This window comes from Phasianus colchicus, chromosome Z, assembly GCF_987193195.1.
Source record: "Phasianus colchicus chromosome Z, bPhaCol1.hap1.1, whole genome shotgun sequence".
NCBI lineage: Eukaryota > Metazoa > Chordata > Aves > Galliformes > Phasianidae > Phasianus > Phasianus colchicus.
Window position 1 is genome coordinate 80,812,196 of NC_143476.1, and position 22,533 is coordinate 80,834,728.

Below are 22,533 nucleotides of genomic sequence, written 5' to 3' on the forward strand. Positions count from 1 at the left end.
TTAATTTAGACAGCATGATATCTCCTGTACATTTCAGAAGTATGAGGAAATGCATTTAATTCATGTCTGCCTTTCTAAGGGCGTGCATGAAGAGATACTGTGCTGCTTCTGTTAATTGCAGTTCATTACATTTCACAGTCAGCCACGAGTCTACTGTTTTACTTTTCTGCATCTGAATCTCTTCCAAAAAATGCTTGCTCCGCTCACTGAAGTGTTTCACAAGAAATCTTCTGAAACCAACACTCTAAAAATTGCCTGGTGCATATGTACTCCTATGACTCATGCAACTTATGAAACATTAATAGTGGCTGACTTTTAAATGAGGTCTAGTAAGAGAAGTTTAATTCAACTTAAGCTTGTGAGGTAATTTTTGATTCTCTTTGCTATTTTTTTCACCTTGATTTGCATCTCCACTTACTGTTTGAGTAACGGGCATGGAATCTGGCTCTACAAAGAGCGAGCTGGTGATTAAAATGTTTTATCTTTTTGCAGCTTGGTGCAAAATGTGTTTTCTTTGATTTCTTTCTCTTTTCTTTTCTTTTCTGAACTAGTGGCAGTTTATTAATAGTTACCATAGCAGTCATCGTTGCCATAGCAATTGTAAACAAATGAAGGATGTGACCAAAAGTTGGAATTGGTAGAGCACACAAACAGCAGCCCTGTGGGCAGTTCCTGTCCCCACAGGAGAGCAAAGGAAGCTTTTTTAAAATAAGTGACTACTCACCATCATTAAGTGGAACTTAAAAATGAATGGAGATCTCCTTGGGCATTACAAGTGATTACTTACAGGTGATGACTCTAACTTTAGTACAGTATACCTAAAACTGCCTAAATACCTAAAACCTAAAAAACGGTTATACACACACACAAAAACATAACAACACAATTTCTGCTGCTGTGTTTTCCTAAGGATTGTTTGCAGTATACCAATGCACAGTAAAATAATAGTGATGAGGATCTCCTCTGACATTTTGTTCTTCATCTTCTCTGAGTGACCAAGGAGCACAGACCTATGTATTTCCATGAATGATTCTTCCATTTTTTTGCTTGTCCTAGGGGTTCTCAAGTTTGCATTCAGAAGCTGTAGTTTTTATCAATATAAAAACCAACTAAAAAGGTATTCTAGAATTTTCTTGATAATGTAACTACATGTCATGCTCAAGTTTTTATTATAACGAAGATGTGTGGTATAATAGTATGAAATGATCAGTATTCAGTTGGATCTGAAACAAACAAAAGAATCATTTCCTAGGGATCACAGCTGCATCTGAAGAGATTCAGACACCTCAGCTTCCTCATTTGTTGGGGCAGGAAGTCAGTTGCATAGGTGGTTGGTTCGGATAGCCAACACAGAACTTATGATATTTGTAATCCAGGCACCTATGCACTTCGTATAACTTAGTGTTCCCTTCACCAGTAAAATGTAGACAACTGCTCTGCACAGAAGTGCATTTTAAATGGAAGAACAAGCAACTATATTATGTCAAGAACAAAAACTGCCACTCGCAGAATTAACTCCACCAAAAAAAGGGGACGCTTACCTCACATGTTCCACTAATCTAAATAACGATATGAATATCCCAGGATTTTTTCCTGCTTTTGAGATTAGAATCTTATGTAGAAAATTATTAAAGAAATCAATCACAAGACTGACACTGCATGGAGCTCTACAGAATACTGCAATGAAATTACAATTGAAGAAGTCAGAGCACAAACAGGGGATGTGCTCTAACTTGCCAGTAGTAATGGCTCTATAAAGAGAAATCTGGAAGATTCAAACAAGGCAAAAACTTTCCACAAGTCTTCTTTAATCTGAGAGGTTGTTGGAAACTTAAAGAATCTAATTTTGGAGCAAACACCTCAGAAAAAGATCAGTTATTTTAAAGGGAAACTGCAATGGAAGTACCATCAGATTTTTAAGGTGAAACAGATACAGTTCCATAAAAAATCATTCAGAATAAGTAACCACAAAGTAACAAAGACTGAAACTTGTCTGCTTTTTTCAATTTTATTTTTTGGTCTAATGACAACCATTTTCCTCTTCCTGGAAACCTTGCTTCTTCATTTCTGCTTCTACTTGTGTCCATACTTCCACGGTTTTTACAAGAATATTAAATTCTGTTAAGTTTTTCCATCAGAGAGGTGTTCAAACTCTATGTCTGACTTTTAATGAACATAATGATTAAAAATATAGTCTCTAACAATTTGAATAACTAATCAGTTATAATTAGTTATCTGTGCTGCTGGAGGATAAGAATTCTGCTGTAATTTCTGTCACTATCGCTCCTTTCCTAAAACACAAATGGAGCAAAGTTTATTGGAGGCCATCTCCACCCTTCTGTTGGTATGTATTGCACCTCAGCACAGAAAGAAGTTACATACCAGACTCATTTTCTTCTTTAATTATGCCCACGTTTTATGGGTTTTCAGTCATGTTTAGAAGCTGCAGGCAACCAAACGTCACTGGCTAAATTCCTACAGTAGCTTTGAGTAATGTGCTGGTCTGCCACAGGGAAACTCAGTGCGTTGCTGTGCTGTATTTAATAGGTTTGTTTCCATCCTTCAATAGAACAATATATTAGACAAATATACGGTAGGGAAGTGCTATCTTTCTAACATGCAAATATAATAAAACATGTAGTAGATGATATATTGATGGCAGTTTTTGGCAACTGTCTCAAACTATTTCTTACTTGAATGTATACATTAAATACATTTTTGCTTTGTTCATCAGAAAAATTCTGAAAAAAGACTGTAATAAGAATATTAATGCCAGTTTGGTTTTTCCCAGGTATATGTACCACAATTTCATGAATCATGCTAGAGTCAATTCTTCAGAACAAGCATTCATCCAGAAATGATGCATGATCCTGTGTACCAATCAGTAATAAAAATTGTTCGTAAAGAAATGAAAAAAATACACAGAAAATCACTGTTGAAATCTGTTTTTTTAAACACTTTGGGAATAATTGAGAAGTCAATGTCAGAAAAAAAACAAACAAACAGATCTGCTAAGATCGTCCACAGATAATTCTTAGTAGGAAATGCCTTAAATAACTTCCTGTGTTTTTTGCTGTAAGTTGTAGCTAGTCAGAAAGAAATACCCCCTTCTCAAATGAAATAATATATTTGTAATCTTTAAAAAGAACCATGCGTGAACTGTTATTTTAATCAATGATGAATTAAATCTAAATTGAATTACAATCCCAAGCTGTAATTAAGTTTGTATCTTGGAGGAGGTGTACCTTATAGGTCCTTACTGAATTTAGAGAGAAGAGTATATGTGTGTGTATTCAGGAAAGGTGTGTTCAGTGAAGTTGTAGAATGGTAGAAAAATGCTTAAGGCAAGGATAGTGGTTTGACATCTTAAAAGAAAATAGAGCTTAAAAGAAATAGAGCACACCTAGTAATCTAATTAAAATATTCTGATTTGTATTTTGTTTTTGAGTGCGATCTTGAAGCAGCATACCTGCATAGTAGCTTTTGACAATGTCACAGCTGAATCTTCACAAAATTTATAGCTTCCAAGAAAGGGTATGGATTGATTTCTATTTTATTCACTAACTCATTGATAGGCTGTGTTTATATGTGCCCTGTTTATGGTTCTGGTGGAGAGAACTGGGCAAGGGAATGGACTGTAAATTACTTACAACCAAATATGTAAAAACACTATATCAAAGAAAAAGAAAAAAAAAAAGAAAAAAAGAAAAAAAAAAAAAAAACCAACATCAAAAGTACTAAGAAAATATATTACACAAGACATTCTCAGCTTCAAGATCAAGTCCAACCATCAGCCTGACCTACTAAGTCCAACCAATACAACGTGCCTGCTAGGACCCTTTTTCTCTTAAATACCAGCTGGAGAGGGGACTCCACAATTTCCCTGGGAAGTCTGTTCCAATTCTGTACCACTCTTTCCATGAAGAAGTTGTTCCTGATATTCACTACAAACCTCCATGTCACAGCCTGAAGCCATTTCTTCACATCCTATTTGCACTGCAACCTCCATTGAGGTACTTATAGAGAGCTTTATACTTATAGTGAGGTCTCCCCTGACCTTCTTTTGCAGACTAAACAACCCCAGTTGCTTCAGTCATTCCTCATATACTTCGTTTTCCAGCCCCCTCCATCAGCTTCCTTCTTGTTCTCTGCAAAACCTCGAGTAACTCAATGTGTTTGTGGCGAGGCCCCAGACAGAGCACAGAGCAGGGTGTCTAACTTAGCAAAACTGCATGTAAGCTATTCTCCAGAATGTAAATTTTCCTCAATATTACTAGCATTAGCCATCATAAAAATGAATACCAGGTTTTCATTCAGTGTTTCCCATCTGCAGATTTGAAAATACGTATAGTATTCAGTGTATCTTACTCATTTTACAGATGGAAAAGTTGCCGTGAAGGGAAAAGAAAGGTCTTAGAGATGATTCTTGCACAGCATTTCTTCATGTTATTTAGCATTTGTGGCTTGACTTAGTTTATGTCACATGGATTGCTTTTGTTGCATAAGCTGAAGAACAAGTTTCAACTTAGCAAATTCTGTATCACACAATGTATTTACACTGAAGGAAGAATCAAAGAAATAAGGGATTCCCCTTTTAAAATGCTGACTTCAGTAAACAGAAAGTAACAGGGAATTCAAACTTACAATGCTGGTAAACTCACTTTGGTGCTAAATAAAGCAAAAAGTTGGACGTACAGATAAGTTTGAGAATGGACAAGACTGACATTCGAGATTTCCAGAGGGCTTATCTTTCTTTTTGCTTCCTTGTGAACTATGCACATAAAGAGATTCAACATGCCCAAGCGCTGCACTTAGATTGGGGCAATCCTAGATATGTGTACAAACTGGGAGGAGAACTCACTGAGGGCAGCCCTGCACAGAAGGACGTGGGGGTTCTGGTCCTCTAACTCTTTAATCTAAGCAGATCTCTCAAACTGTTAAGGCAAATTCAATATTTGTATGTAGTAGTTTGAAAAAAGTACTGGTGCTGTTGTTACCGGGTCTGCAACTACTCAGTGAGTGAGTTGGTTCAAAGAAATTACAGAGACCTTTGGTAGTATTTCAGTTTTGGAAGTTAAAAAACTGAGTATGCTTGAACTTACATATTCTTTTTATCACATATTAAAACACATCACAGATTTCAAGATGAGTTTAATGCTTTTATGAATTCCACGAAAACATTATTCTAAATATTTTGAAACAAATTTAGAACTTTACAAGTTACATTTGCAACAAAGATTTCATTTTCACAATGTGAGCCTGAGATACAATTTGGCATTAATTTTTTCCTTCTTTTTTTCTTTAATTTTATGTTTTCATGCTCTCTTTTTTTTTTTTTTTTTTCTTTTTCCTAATTTCATCTGCTTTAAACTGCCTCAGAGCATCAGAGGCCATTCCACATATGGCAGCATGAAGAAATCAGGACTATGGGACTACATTTCACTGGTTGGAAACACAACTCTTTGATGTTTGTCCTGAGAAGAAAAGTACTCAAGCCTCCTTAGCACTGCTGAATCCAGAGCACACCAGGTAACTACTCACACATGAACAAGAGTTGACTACATGTCTGCCATAGTTCATGAGAGTTTCTTTGACATTGTAGTCCTGTAATACAAGAAATTATACATTCATTATGGGCAATTCAATGAACCCAGAAAAACACAAAAACTCCATCTACTCAGCCTGGACAGTATTTTAAACAGGAAAAATGAAACAAGACCATGGAAGTTCAGGCACTTAGTCTATCAATCTGCAGAGTGTATCTTGTTTCTGCAATTTTGTGAAGATCAAGATCACCTGTGAAAATGATCTCTTTTACTGGAAAACAGTGGTCGAGTTTCTAGCTCAGGACAGTGATGAAGAGTTGAGAGTCTGTCTCCAGCTTTGCAAGAGGTTCCAAAGGTAACTCAGGATAAGTCATTTACAATCTTTAAACCTGAGGTTTATTTCTACTACTAAAACAGGCTTAAAAGAGATAACCCCTACTGGATTATTAGATCAGTTAAATCTTTTGAGCTCATTGGAGACAACCTATTTATTACATGACAGTCACATGGTGACTTTCAGCAAGGCAGATCCCTAAACATTTGTCAAGACCTGTATTTTAAATCCATGTCATCAAAGTAACAATTACTTTTTCATACAATCATAGAATGTCTTGTGCTGGAAAGAATGTTAAAGATCATCTACCTCTGACTCTCTGGCCTTGGGTTTGTTGCCCCCCACCAGACAAGGCTGCCCAGGACCCCATCCAAACCAGGCCTGAGTGCCTCCAGGGATGGGATGCCCACAGCTCTGTAGGCAGCCTGTGCCACTGCCTCATCATCCTCTGAAGAGTTTCTTCCTAACATTATCTAAATATACCCTCTTCTAGTTTAAAGACATTCCCTGTCTGGAAAGCCACAATAAGGTCTCTCTGTAGCTTTCTCTTCTCCAAACTAAACAAAGCAAGCTTCCTCCCTGTCTTTATAAGAGAGGTGCTTCAGTCCCTGATCATCTTTGTGCCCCTCCTCTGGACCCGGTCCAACAGCTCCACATCTTTCTTGTGTTTTGAGCTCCAGGTCTGGATGTGGTACTGCAGATGGTGCCTCACAGTGGCAGAGTAGAGGGAAACAATCATCTCCCTTAACCTGCTGGCTTCCAGGCAGCAAGCTCACTCATTTGGCTTGAAGAATCCCCAAGTCTTTCTCCACAGGTCTGCTATCAATGTACCACTCTGTACACACGCATGTGGTTGATCCAACCTAAGTGCAGCTCCTTTCTACTGGCCTTGTTGAATATCATTTGGTTAATGCGAGTCCATTTTCAAGCTTATATTTTCTTAAAAGACAAAGTCTGGGCTATACCAGTAGAACATCCAGATCCACAGTCACACATAGTGAACTTCTCATTGCAAGCCAACCCTCAGCTCTATTCCACAACTATCAGGACAAACGTTTTAAATTACGAACTGAAGCCATGCTGTGATTTTTGGGAGATAAAGCAGATTTTCAAAATAGAATTTGTCAGAATATTTCTGTCTGTTTTAACAAGAAAGAAGAGGGACAATCCTCAAAAGCACCAGGCTTCTTTTTTTAAAGATATAGGTATGCATTTGAGTCAATTATTTCAACTTTTGAAAGCACTCTCTTGTGCTGTCATCTTATTTCTAGCACATCTTTCAGAATGTACATAAAATAATAGTAAGCTTGTGTGATTAACATAACAAAAATACCAAAACATAATTTTCTGTGAGAAAACTTAAAGGCTCTGAGTATAAATATAATTTTTTGTTAGAATAAACAGCTGAGAACTAAAATATTTTTTAAAAATAATTGTACTTCATGAAAATGCATGTTTAGAGTCCCAATTGCTGTTTGATTTTGTACTAGCAATTTAAAGTACAATTAGCAGTAAAATAGCCAGTTGTTAAGGCCATCAATAAATTAAAGCTGGAAAACAATGGTGACTAGTGCTTAGTATGCAGATCATACAAACCTAAACTGAAAAGACAAGCATTAGGATTCTGGACACCTGGTCTACTCTGATGGTGAATAAAGAAGACGACTGAATGTTGGACTCCAGTCATACAATTCTAACAGTTAATCGTCTTTGTAACGGTTCATTTACATGTTAGAAGATCTAAAAGACAGGAAGTACAGTGTCTGGCTTTGAATCTTAGTCTTACAGCTTTCTGTTAACTTCCTAAGGCAGGAATTGCTATTTATTACCCACTATTTTGTAGCACTCTGAGTAAGGTTTTCATAAATTACACAGCAACATAGCAAGCTAAAAGCACAATTTGGACTCTGAATGTCATATTTTTTATAGCTAAAAATGAGACTCCATAATCTATATAAAATGCCAAATATTGGTTATTTCAAAGTGTAGCAGCATTATCATCTTAGGCCATTTCATCTATAATACCCTGCACACCTTAATATATTTATTCTATTATAAAAATTGTGATGAGCATCACTAAATGACTTAGAAAACTCTTCGAAGCTTTACCACCCATGCCCATGGTCTGACAAGATGCAGTAATTTGCTGAGGTAATATAAAAGCTCTCTGACACTGGGGGTCTTCAAACCTGAAACGAGCAAACATGTCCCCTCTGAGCAAACATGTCCCCCTAGCCAAAGGGGCAACATAAGCACTGATTCTGGTGTTCCTCTACAATACAGATGTCTGGCCTGTTATTTGCTTTCAGAGACATTATTCACAGGTCCACAAGCAGACAGATACGCCTTGACCGTAAAGCTCTGCCTTCCCTGCAAAGTATAATTGTACATTTGTTTTCTTTTCTTGCACCTGAAGGAACTATCTAATATGAAGAACAGTTCTACATTAAGCATGGAAAATCTAAACAGTCTCCCAACCCACATCATGCTTAATCTGAAGTTATCATAATTAGAGTTTAGTTGGCATTAATAGAATGCCAGGGAAATGATCAGAGTGGTGATGTTCTGTTAGTAATTTATCAAGATGCAAACTGTCTCTGTACAGAAGAGCTTGGAAGCAGAGTTGCTATTGGTGGTAGAAAAGATTCTTTGTGTTAAAAGATGGATAGACTATGTAGAGCTGCTTCTGAGGTACAGCCATGATCAGGTTGAAAGTTTGTGGTTAAAATTAGGGACCAGACCAATACAGGACATCTGGTGGACAGGGTCTACTGCAGGCCACCTGACCAAGAGGATCCCGTGGATGAGGTCTTGTCTCTGCTACAAGAGGCATCACACTCACAGAGTCTCATTCTGATGAGGGATTTCAACTACACACATCTGCTGGGAAAGCAGCACAGTGATCTGCAAGGTATCCAAAAAACTCCTGGAGTCACTTGAGAATAACTTCCTGGTCCATGTACTGAATAGACTAACCAGAGGTGAAGCTTTACTGGGCCTGAAGCTCACCAGTGCAGAAGAGCTTAATGAAGAGAATAAGACTGGAGGCAGTCTGGGCTGTAACAAGCATGCTCTGATTGAGTTTGTGATCTCAAGGAGCATAGTCTTGACAAAGAACAGAGTCAGAATGCTGAATTTCAAGGGACTGATCTTTAAATTCTCTTTCAACTGAAGCCATTCTATGATTTGTGTGGTTATTCCAACCCAGGTGTACGACTCTATGAATTCTTGTATATACTTGTTGAATTTCACAAGGTTCCCCTCCACCTAACTCTCCAGCCTGTCTAGGTCTCATTGAATGGAAGCACAGCCTTCTGTTGAGTCAGCCACTCCTATCAGATTTGTATCATCAGCAATCCTGCCAAGGGTGCATTCTATTTCTTTGTCCAAGTCACTGATAAAGACATTAAACAAGACAAGAACCAGTAGAGACCTCTGGGAACACTGCTAGCCTCCAACTCTACTCTGTGCCACTAATGACAATCCTCTGAGCTCTGCCAGTCAGCCAGTACTCAGTCCACCTTGCTGTCCACTCATCTGTGCCATGTTTCCTAAGCTTCCCTTACATGAGACGACTTCAAAAGCCTTGCTGAAGTCAATGTGGATTACATCCACTGCTCTTCTCTCACCTAACCAGCCATGATACCACAGAAGGCTACTAGACTGGTCAAGCAAAATTTTCCCTTGGTTAATCCATACCAATAATCTTTTCTTCCATTTGCATGGAAATGGCATCCAGAACAAGTTATTCTATTACCTTCTCAGGGTCACGGGGGAGGCCGGCTGGCCTGTAGTTTCTCAGGTCCTCATTCTTGCCTTTTTCAAATACTGGAGTGACAATGGCTTTCCTTCAGTCCTCAGGTACCTTTCCCATTCTCTAGGACTTTTCAAAAATGATAGAGGGGGGTTTGGCAATCAACTCTTTCAGCACCATTAGCTCTCGAGTGCACCATACTCGAGACAAGTTCATGGATCTTGGGTTGCATTAAGAGAAGAGTGAACAGCGGGTCAAGAGAGATGATTCTGCCCTTCTACTCTCATCTCATGAGACCCCACCTGGAGTTTTGTATCCAGTTCTGGGGCTCACAGTTGGTCCAGATGAAGGCCATGAAGATGATCAGAGGACCACAGCATCTCCCCTGTGAGGTCAGGCTGAGAAAGCTGGCATTGATCAGCATGGAGAAGGCTCTGGGGTGACCTTTTAGCAGCCTTCCAGTACCTGAAGTGGGCCTACAGGAAAGCTGTGGAGGGAAATTTATGCCCAGTGACATTGTGGATGTCCCCACCCGAAAGGATTCAAGGCCAGGATGGATGGGGCTTTGAGCAACCTGGTCTGGTGGGAAGTGTCCTTGACCATGGCTGAGGGCTTGGACCAAGATGATCTCTACAGTCCTTTGCAACCCAAACTGTTCTTGACTCTATGATTCCATGATTTGTGTGTGTTGAGTTTGCCTAGGTGATCTCTAACCAGATTCTCCTCAATCAAGTGGAATTGTTCCTCTCTCCAGACTTTCTTATCTCCTTAGTCTGGGATTCCTGAAATACACATTTCAAGAATGGCTGATTTGTGAAGATTTAAACAGATGCTTGCAAAATGATATAAATTGTTTAGCAATTCATGGGACAGACAAAGGAGAATGATTATATGTTCTGTTAGTGTCTTAGATTAAGTTACTTGTCCACTGTCTGAGATTTTGAACACTTCCTGTGTCTTTTAAAGTACATGAGAAAAAGAAGGTGAGGACAAAAGAGTATGTGTGTAGGTGTGTGTGTGTATTGAAAGCATCCGAGGAGAGAAACAGGATAATGGAAGCAGAAAGTCAGGAAGCATGCATCTGCTGTGATACAAACAAGTGGAGAGTGAAAGAGTTTGTTTTCTGCCTGCTGCCTGGAAAGAGACTTGTGAGCAAGTAATCACTTGATCTCATCTCAGTTAACTACAAGAGACTTATCAGAAATTCTGTTTTTAAAAAGCAACTAGTTGATACAAGAAGTGTCTCATTTTGTCACGGTTGTTTTTTTTTTTTTCCCCAAAAGGAATTCAAAAGACTATAGATAGTATGGTTTCTGGCCACACTGGATAATATCTTCTCTCTTAATAGAGGATATATATTGCATGTTATACTTCTGTCACTTTCACAAGAAAAAAACTGGTCAAGTTTACTTTGTTTACTTTTTGTTCATGTTCATGACCCCTAGCACTGCAAGGATACATCTTCTCTTTAGGAAAAAATCTATTTCAACCGCAAAGAGCTGGCTATTTTAAGAATCAACACTTGCTTTTACTGATCTTTTGTTATCTTTATTTAACAGATTTTTAGAATGATAAATTGGAAATGGCCATAAACTGGAGCAGTGAGGATGATAGAGCACTGGAAGAGGCTGCCCAGGGAGGTTGTGGGTGCTCCTTCTCCAGAGATATTCAAGACCCACCTGGACACCTACCTGTGCAACCTGCTGTAGGGACCCTGCTTTACTGGTGGTTAGGCTTGATGATCTCTATAAGTCCCTTCCAGCCCCTACAGTTCTGTGATTCCATGATTCTGTGATTCTGTGATTCCGTGACTCTGTGATTCTGTGATTCTGTGATGCAGAACCAAGGTAGTCAAAGTAAGAAAAGTTGTAATGTTATATCATGTATTTGGGAATTTTCTTGCATCGCTTTATGGTTTTAAAGCAAGGAATAGCACTGTATTTTTAGTCAATAAATTATTTTCATTTGTACAAAATGGTTTATTTTCTGTTTTCCACTGAATCAAAGGATCCATTACTCAGTCAGTTCCACAGTTTGGCTTTATGCCATGCAGGTGTGACGCTCTGCCAGATTAGTGAAGGAAAAAAATCTAATTTTGAAAACAGTTTGGCAGAGATTGTAAAAATCAGTCAATATTGGCCTTGTCTTATCTTGCTACCACAGATGTCATCCAAAGCTGATCTGTCAGTGGAATCCTCATTTCTTTTATGCATGTACAACAACTACTGTCAATGGTGTCTAGATTGCTTGCCACTGCTGGTTTCTGAAAACAAAATCTATAGGGATGAACAAACTTTATTAATGGAAAGGGGAAAAAAGAGGTAATCTCTTAAATAGTGATGCTGGTTTCACATATTATACTGAAGGTTGGCTAATAAAAATTGTAGGAAAGTCTGACTTAAAAGTCTAATTTTTTCTTGAAATATCATGGTAGGTTTTTTGTGCATGTAAAAACTTAGCCTAAACTAATTCATATGGAATTAGTTTATTCTATCAGATAATTTTCAAACCCATTTCTCTGAACTTGCAAGGCAAAAGGTATAACTTCTGTAAAGTTGTAGGAAAACACACAATCACAGAATCACACAGAATCACAGAATGGCCAGGGGTGGAAGGAACCTCAAGGATCATGAATCTCCAACCCCCCTGCCACACGCAGGGCCACCAACCTCTCCATTTAATGCTAGACCAGGCTGCCCAGGGCCCCATCCAATCTGGCCTTCAACACCTCCAGGGACGGGGCATCCACAACCTCTCTGGGCAGCCTGTTCCAGCACCTCACCACTCTCTCTGTAAAGAATTTCCCCCTGACATCCAACCTAAATCTTCCCTCCCTCCACTTCAAACCATTTCTTCTTGTCTTGCAGTATCTACTCTTTCAAAGAGTTGAATAGCTGTATTGTATATACAATCCTGTAGCTGTAACATACACAACAATAATGCAGGTAGAACTGTTTGCAATTTCTCCTATGAATATTAACTGACATTTTTATTAAGAATATATCTTCAATTACCTATAACTTTATCAAGCATTAGCTCACTTTTTCAGACTGAACGTCTGTCATAAATTGAATGCTTGGAGGAATTTTTTTTTTTTTTTGTATACATTGTTTCCATGCAGATGTAAGAAGGCTTTTCATTTTCAAATTAAAACAAGATATCTGTCAACCACCTCTCTGAAAACTCTAACAGCTCTTTACTATGGTATTCACAGTTTGGCAATGTGCTTATAACTATTTCTCTGGAGTTCCACCCTCACATAGGCAAGTTATGCTTTGAATCATCTTACTTGGAATGTGCTCCAAGACTTCTTAAGAGTTCAGCAACTAAATCTGAAGATTGATGGAGACAGCCTCTCACAGTTCTTGGCCAGCCTGAGCACGTCACTCTAAAAACACAGCTGTGTGTGCTACAGAGCCCAGGCATAAAACCTCACTCTGGTGTAGTTACTTCCAGCTGCTTGTGGGCTAGCTTAATTGTAGGCAAACAAATGCCAGGAGCAGCAGGGCCTCTCCTGCACTCAAATGTGCAGTGGAGATAAGAGTTGAATCAGGAACACTATGGGGAGCTGAGCTTTAGCTTGCCAAGGCCAGATGAGCAGGGGGAGTGAATCAGTGAATTTGATGTAGGGGAGCATTATGGTCTGGGAACTGATTAGAAATAAGACTGAAAAATTCTAAAGTAAACAGATACAAGCAAGACTTAGGCTGCAGCTCCTCAGGAAAGTGAGCCAAGTGAGATGAGATCATTTGTGCCATATCCTATAAATCTCCACCTTCTTCCTGATTGTCCACCTTCTCCTTCTTGCATAAGATATACTACCCTATCCCTTGCCTTGACACAGGTGATGCTTCCCTTAACTGTCTTAGTGCACTAAATTTCAGCAGAAACTAAAACATTAGTGAGTTATCAACACTATGAATGAATTAGTGGCTGTCCAAAAATAGCTAATCAAAGGTAACAGGTAGTGATGAGGTTGAGAGCTGCAAGTGAAAAGAGAGAAATCTGGCAAGGTTTAGAATGAAAACAGGATGGATTCAATGGAACAGAAAGACAAGTGATAAAGTCTGAAAAGAGGATGGGATTTTTCTGATACTTAGGAATTTTGTTGGTTATAATGAAGAGGATGTAAACAAGTCAATGAATTTCTTTTTATCAGATCATTCTTAGGGACCGTAAGTCCAAACATGGAAAAAAGGAAAAGGAGAACAGAAGATTACCCCACTCCTTTCATGCTTGCACGTTTTAGCATAACAAAGTATGGAGAGAACAGATGTGGAAAAGAATGCACTACAGAATATTCACAGCCAGATGTTGTGTGCTTGACCAGTCTTGTCTCAAAAACTCTTTGTGCACCTGGTCAAGCAGCAGCAGATCTTGGCTCCTTAAAGGTCTTATTAAATATGGCAGCTGATGATGATGAGAGTTACTCTTCTAGTGTAATTGCTGTGCCATAAGTCAAAAATCCTGTTCTCATGTTTAAAAAAAAAAAGAAGAAATGAAACCCTATGATGAAACTTAGGAGCTCTTTGTAGGTTTGTTATTTTTTCTCATTTGTTTTCATGAAAAGTCTAGAAAAAAATGCATGCCTCAGAGAAATTGCCAGAAATATAAATAATTATAAATAATCTTTCTGCTCAACAACTTTATTGTATCCATGAAGTAATACCTTCCTCGCTCATTTCACCAGTGTTTTAAAACTTTTATTAACATCCATGAACAACTCAAATACTATATTCAGTTGTCCAAAACAATCCCTACAGGCTTGTGGCACAGTTGCTGGAAGACTGCGTGGAAGAAATGGACCTGGGGATGCTGGTTGACTCTTGGCTGAGCATGGGCCAGCAGTGTGCCCAGATGGCCAAGAAGACTGATGGCTTCCTGGCTTGTATCAGCAATACTGCAGCCTGCAGGAGCAGGGAAGTGATTGTCCCCCTGTACTTAGATCTGGTGAGGCCATATCTTGAGTTCTGTGTTCAGTTTTGGGCCTCTCACTACAAGAAAGCACTGAGGCCCTGGAGGAGGGCAGGGAAGCTGATGAGGGGTCTAGTGCACAAGTCTTATGGGGAGCAGCTGACGGAACTGAGATTGTTTAGTCTAAAGAAGAGAAGATTCATGGGAGACCTTATAGCTAGCTCTCTACAGCTACCAGGAGGTTGTGACAAAGTGGGAGTTGACCTCTTCTCCCAAGAGAAGTAAGAAGCAAGAGAATGAGAGGGAAAGCCTCAAGTTGTGCCAGAGGAGATTCAGGTTGGATGTTTGGAAAAATTTGTTCTCCGAGAGTGTGGTCAGGTTCTGAAATGGGCTGCCCAGGGAGGCGGTTGAGTCGCTGTCCCTGAGGTGTTCAAGAAACATTTGGATGTGGTACTAAGGGACATGGTTTTGTGGGGTAATACTGTGGTAAGTGGATGGTTGGAGTGGATGATCTTGGAGGTATTTTCTAACCTTGGTGATTCTATAATTCTATGATTCTATAAATACCAGAAAAAAGGAAAACAGTAATTTTTCTTGTCAATCAGAATTTGATTAATATGTGGAAAATAATTATTATATTAAATATAATTAATATTATTAAATATAATTAATATTAATATGTGTTAAATAAGTCCTGTAACTTCACTAAATGAGCAACATTATCATTATTCAGTAAATGAGCAGAAAAAATATTCTGTAATACCTAAAGAATGAGAACATTTCTATGTTTGTTCTGGGTTATTGTATATTAAATACTTGTTACAAAGAAAATTGTGACCATTGATGTCATTAAGAGGTAGAAAAAAATAGCAAGATTGTCACACTGATAATGCTAGGAACTGGCTTGCTTAGCATTTCTCCCACTCACAAAGCACTCCCCTGCAATTTAGACATTGGCCTGAGATGCTGGTGATCTGAGATCATGTCTTGTCTTAATTACTGGCATAGTATATGTCACAAGTTAACTCATGTAGACTCTGTGGTCTTAGTTTTCATCTACTTTCATTTCAATTTTCATTTCATTTCATCAAAACTCATTTGATTTCAAATTTACATAATAGTTTAAGCTCATAAACTAAAGAAAAGAAGCTCTATAATGCTTGTATGCACTGCCTGAAACTAACAGGCATGTAAAGTTAATTAAAATCTTACAGAAAGGTTTGAGTGGCCTTGAGACTAAAGTAGTGGAAATCTAAGAGTATGAAATATAAGGTCACATATTTCTAGATCCTTGAAAATATTTATAGGAACTTAATAGTTGGAAAAAGTTGTTTCTAACAGGTGTTTTCTTGTAGCTACATCTCCTTTCACAGTCATAGCTTATTTCTTATCTGTTAGCAGATGTTTCTGTCTTGATACTTTTTCTCATTTCTCTCTTCCATAGGTATGTGCTGCTGTGCTTTGTGTGTGTATACAACTTTGTTTACATGTGTTATGATATGTTTGCATATGAGGTAATATATTAATATATTTGTGTGTTGCGCTCAGTCACTTCCACAGGACTAGCAACCTATTCTCCAAATAAATCTTGTTTAGTTAATTTCAGTTTATACTTCTGTCTTATTGGAGTCTACCGCTGTTTTTCCTTCCTGTCTTTGTATTTGCACTTTTCCCAGAGTATAGTCTCCCACTTGGTTCTCCTCCTTTGTCAATTAGTAGCATTTGGTAAGAGGCAATGTGCACTTCTCTTGACATGAGACTGGATGCGGCATTTGAGCTTCAAAATGTCTCTTTTGTAGTGCAGGGACCACTTTTTGTTGTATGCAAATATCCATGTTGCCACTGTTCAGTAAAAACTAATAAATATATATATTAGCAAGTAGTGTGATGAGTATTTTGTACTGGAAAATGTGGAAATTAGATAATTGTTTTTGGATCAGTCACTGATCCAAAACTTTGGCACAAATGAAACATGCACACTTCTGCTGCCCAGACACAAGCATTTTCTTTTCATTGCATTAGTTCAGTTTCATGTTATTAAACAGAAAGGGAATGAGCTGAAATATCAGTCAATGAATTAAGCAAAACTCCCTCACAAACAAACTTACTACTGTGCTGTTCAGTCTTCATGTTTTATACCTTGATTTTTCATTCTACAGTTTTGTAACAGGCGAGTACTTTCATTACTATAGCAACCACTGAGATGTGTGATACTGTATGTATGAGCATCTTTTAAGGAAGTGCAGAGCACCATGGGAACTGAGCTGTCAAGTGGAGGCAGTAAAAGTTTGCAATAGAAGAATTTCAAATACATCATTCGAAGATGTGATATAAGTTTCACACTCATGATGCTAGACAAAGAATGCAAGGGATCACTGTGATTGTAGAGCTCTTCAGATATTTCATCTCACTGCTTGTAGGCTAGAAGTCTTAGGCATTTTAATTAAGAAATGGATTATTATACTTCCTTTGCACTGGAAAATATTTTCCTAAATACAACATTCATCCAGGCAATGTGATGGTGTTCCTTTTGCAATAATTATCTTTCTAGTGCTTCCCATTGCCTCCTATTTCCAGTGCTGTATTTTTCTATTTACTACTGTTAAACATGTCTGATTCAGATAACGTATATTATTGCAGATAACTGCGTGTCTGAAGATGTATCTTGACTTTGTTCCATTGAGTATGCTTCTCTTTAGAAAAAGATGGTCATGTGAACTATGTATGTAGGAGTTTAATAGATCTTTTTAATTTGGAACTATTTTTAATTCTTTGTTTTTATTCAGCTGTTTGGCAAAAGTACATTGCAATAATTTACACAAAAGGAGCAAGTACAACCAGTCAACACCCCTCTATGCAGTGTAGCCTTCATTTCTTCTAAGGTGTGCTGACACATAGAAACTTTATTTCCCAAAGTGACTCAGAGTTGGCACCTGCAATTGCAGTAGAGGCCACCACTAGTGGGACTAATGATTGCTCTTACACAACAGATGGATTGATTCATGGATTGATGTAAGCCTCCCAGATATGTAACCTGCATTTTTACAGACCAGCAGTGGAGTGTATTGTAAATGACACAGCTAAGGCTACACCCGTTGTCTTATCAGAATCTAAGATCAGCATCCTGCAGTGCAGTTTTGTGCCTGGTCACATCAACCATTGTTTGTTCCTGAGTAACAGGCAGCACTTCAGAGCATGAGAGTGACCATCCCAGGACACAGCAAAGCTGTTCATCAAACACCAAACTCTTGTCTCCACAAGTGGTCATAAATGAAAGCTAGGAGGATGGAAAGAGCAGGCAAACATGCCCTCTCTGAACATTCTGTTCTTTTTGGCTCAGACTCATGCAGCTGTAGTGTTCTGAGTGCAGCTGAAGCAAAATGCTACCCTACAGTTCTGCTGATAAAAAGTTTAGTTCCCTTAAAAATGCACCTAGTAAGTAAAGTGATTAAAGACTTAGACTTGAGGTCTAAAGGAGTAGTCTGTGTATTCATTCACCTGAAGAAGAGGGGAAATTCTAAGTAATAGAATATGAACTGTAACTGTACTGATTCAGCCTGTGAGTGTGCATTAGATCTACCTTCACAAGCAAGCAAAGTTACCTTACCAGCATGAATAGCCTCACTAAAGCAATTGACTTGACAGGAACTGTGATTCATCCTAAAAGAACAACAACTGATTTCCTTCCTTTCCTGATAGATCTCTTAAATTACCTCCTTTTGTTGCCAGCTTTGTCGCCTGGTATTTCTAAGACCTTTTGAACTGTGTCGTACAGAAAGGTAACACTGCAGCATCACAGTTACCTGTAAATAAATCTTACGTCTATTATTTAATCCTCCTAGCCTCCTGAAGGTGGATTAGAGAACATCTGTCCTCAGGGACTGCCTGCATTGATGCTGAGATGGGGAACAGGACAGGGTCACACTATGGACAGGAACACTACCAGCACTCTGCAGCTAGTGCTGTTATGGTGATCCTCTTGAATTACGCTTCAAATGAGCCCTGCTATTCTCTTCAACTGTTGACTAGGAATGGCTGCAGCCTGTTCTCACATCTGAGGAACAAGGCCATACTTTTCTAGAACCTGATTAGTAGCAAATATATGATTTTAGCCTTTTCCTAGGGAAGCAGCAAATGAGGTCCTTTAAAAATCTATTTGAGCTTACACAGTAACTGCCATCGCTTTCACACCAGGTGCAAGTTAGAAAGCTCCCAAAACAAGGCAGAGAGCATAAGCCTCCATGTTATCAGCAAGATGCAGCATTTCTGGGGTACTTACAAGTGATCACCATGAAAGAGCAGCACTGAACAGAAATGGAGAGGTTAGCAGAGACCCTCACAAAAAAATAAAAAATGGAAATCTCAGCACCGCATTAAGCAGATCATATAAATGTACCACTGCCTTAAACTGGAAAGAATTATATCATCTTCAACCAAAATTGAAGTGTCATCATAAAAAATCAAATTGTCTGGATGTTGCAGAATATGTTAAAGACAATCTACAAATAATTTTTAAAATTGTATATATTGTATATTGTATATACCTCATACATCTTTTAAAACTATAAAAAAAATCTTCTTTTTCACTGCTCAGAATTTTTCCCAATTTTAGATGTTTTGGAATTTCTTGTGGGAGTTCTTAGCTGTTTCCAAAATGTCACCAGAAGTAAATACCTTTTCCTCACATCATATCAGAAAAACACAAAAATGTAGTCGTTCTTTGTCAGGAACATTCCATTTGTTGGAGAAGGGTATTTGCAAGGACATCCAGCATGGAAACAATGTGGACTAGAAAAAGCAGAGGTTACAGAGGAAATATCCTAATTCTTCAGTCCTTGATTTTGCAGTGTCAATCAGACTTTCATGGCTGTTTCCCAAATAGAGCATTACAGCGTGTATCATATTTCTTGGTCATTTAGGCATTGTCTGCAAGCCTTATCATTAGTGATAACATAAGAATACACACTCCTCATGTTCTTTTACCTGCATGTGTGCTCTTGCACTCATACACATTAAGGGAGACTTAATTTTTCTGCTCATTGGTGATGCCAGAAAAAGTAGTAGTTAATGTAGAATTTAAAATCTCAAATTTTTCTATAGCATCTGGTTGGTTATCTGTTAAATAATGCTGGATTCAATAGGATTTGCACACCGAGATAGAGAAGGGGATTTGGCCTTCAGCCTTAAGATGTGTTTTGTTTTACACAGATCGCACACTTTACCAGGCGTTTTGTTGGAGTAATTTTAATACCTTGTAAAACACTGTGAAACACTTTAAAGAAAAGTGTTATAAAAGCAGATCATCTGGTACCATGAAGTACTGTATATTTGTATGAAACCTGAGTATTCAGTGTTTTTGGCTAGTGGATAAACTAGACTTGAAAAAGCTGTACAGTGAGATCGCCACCAAGGTTCCATTATCACAGTTCATTATGATCCAAGGTGAAATTTGAGCCGGGGAATTTTCATAGTTCATCAGCTGTGAATTTTTTTGCTGTATTTCAGTTCTGTTTCAGTTGTACAAGTTAAATTGTGCAAATCAATCTCCTAGAGTATACAGAAACCAGACCAAGAAAGATCGTTTCCTTTCAAGATATTGCGAGAGAGCTTACTGAATACATGGGAAATGTGAAGATGTTATTGAAGGTGCCTATCTGGCACCGAAGCACCTAGCTGGTAGCTGCAGTGAGGGGGAGTGAATCATGAAAGAAAGATAGGATGAAAAACATTGCTAAGCTTTGTGTGTTACACTGTCTTGGTTGTCAAGAAGCATTAGATAAATTTGAAAACATTTTGATTAATACTTTATATGTTGCACACTTTACTTGAGCTTTGTATTATGACAGTTTTGAGCTGCAGCTGAGTATGAAGAATTATGGAATGTCTTGGGGTAGAGTAGACTTTAAAGATCATTGAATTCCAGCTACCCTGCTGTGGGCAGGATTTCCACTCACTAAATCAAGTTACACATATAAATCATACATAGCATAAACACAACATCAGTTTGTTTACTACAACACTTGTTCTTGCTTTTTATTAATGACAAGAACCACAAGAATGTACCCAAGAGTTGGGATTTATTGTGCGTATGTACGTAGGAAAATGAGTCTGTCCAGTGTCAGATGCTACTGCTCAAACCAACAGCAGCAGCACAAATGTATGGAGAAGAAACTTTGCCCTTTTTATGTTTGCATATTTTAGAATATATTTGCCTCTAGCAGTCCAACCTAATTTCCACTATCTCTGTTGCCTCTTTCCGTGCTTGATAAGCTCATGACTTAGCCAGTGTGTTCTCTTTATATCATTCTTCTTCATTGGACTAGATTAGTCTATCTATCACTAGATTGATAGTATTTGTGCCTTAATACCATTTCCTTGAGGAACTGCCGGGTCTTTTTAACTCCTTTTCTTCATGAACCTGTCTTCTGTAAATTCTTAAGTGACATTTCCCTGGGTTTACTGGAACCTACTGAAATTTACTGCTTATATTTTGTTTTCCTCTCTTTGACTTCGCTACTTTTTACTGATACTCTATTAGCACCTTTGTGTGTGTGTGTGCTTAAAAGTTCCAATATTTCAGAGAAGCAGAGATATGCTTCTCAGCTTCTAGAAGTGCAAATATGACATGCACCATCCAAGCTTTCTCAAGGAACACTCTCAGTTCTCTTACAGCACTGCATGTCCACTTCTCTTTTATTTGCTGAGACTATGTCATGGAAAAGTATTTAATTAATACATCTTTCTAGTGTCTTTATTTCTGCTTACAAGGTTATAGCCAGCACCATGTGACAAGCCAGCTCTTCATGGATGACTGAAAACAATACTTTGAGAACCATTGCCCTATTGGAGTAGGTCCTTGATCTATTCTAAACAAGATGGAAAAAAGACCTTTAATGACTTAGAATGTTGTACACATACCTGAAGATTACTTGTGACAAAATTCAAGAAAGAACAACAGTGAGAGTGTAATTGCAGAAAACATTCTGAAGACTGATTCAGTCTTTAAAACTAAACAAATTCCACTTCCAGTATAACACAAATTTTACAGACAAAAGTAAAATTAACATTTCCACGGACAGCGCTTAGGTGACTAAAGCAGGCAAATTTCCTTTTCTCAGTTTTCGAACTTTTCTTAGAGTTAGCTTTGTTTCATTTTCTCCCCAAGCACATGACTTCTGAAAATATTTTTCTCCTCAGAGAATCTTTCCACATCAAAACTTGTTTGTTTTTAAAAGATTAATCCATATTATTCAAGTTAGAATCACAGAACAATATGTATCTTTGCCTGTCATGATCAACCAGTCTTCTCCCATTTTAGATGACATGATAACCCTATTTACCCATGAAGAAATATCTTACATTTTAGGTAAGAGAATGAAGCTGTAACACAGAGAGCTCCATACACACATGAGGAAGAACTTCATTACAGTAAGGGTGACAGACTGCTGGAACAAGCCGCTCAGGAAGGTTGTGGAATCTCCTTTTCCTATTCAAGACCGACTTGGATGCTTTCCTGTGCAATGTACTGTAGGGAACTTGCTTTAGCAGGAGGTGGACTAGATGATCTCCAGAGGTCTCTTCCAACCCCTGGTGTTCTGTGATTCTGTGAAGCTGTTTCTTCAATAAGCAGTGCTGTTCAATACTGTTGTACAAAAACTGATGCACATACAACACTGATGATTTAAAAGAAATCCTTGAAAATACATATGCATTTGAACGTAAGTGACATTTCAGTAATATTTAGAATCATATAATTGGATAATGGTTTGGGCTGGAAGGGACCTTTAAGATCATCTAGTTCCAACTCCCTGCTATAGGCAGGGACGCCTCCCTCTAAACCAGGTTGTTCACAGCCCCATCCAGCCTGGTCTTGAATGCTTCCAGAGTAGAGGCATCCACAACCTTGCTGGGCAACCTGTTCCAGTGTCTCACCAATCTCACAGTAAATAATTTATTCCTAATCTCTAGTCCAAATCTACCCTCCT

At 38.3% G+C, this 22,533-nt stretch overlaps 1 long non-coding RNA gene across 1 annotated transcript in view; it reads left to right on the forward strand.

Moving 5' to 3' along the window:
- The first annotated feature begins 628 nt into the window (after nucleotides 1-628).
- LOC149913126 (uncharacterized) overlaps nucleotides 629-22,533 on the forward strand; it is a 47,639-nt gene continuing 25,734 nt past the window's right edge. The window contains exons 1-2 of the long non-coding RNA XR_016462186.1: nucleotides 629-789; nucleotides 5,380-5,529. This is a non-coding gene — a long non-coding RNA (uncharacterized LOC149913126). The remainder of the gene's footprint in view (nucleotides 790-5,379; nucleotides 5,530-22,533) is intronic.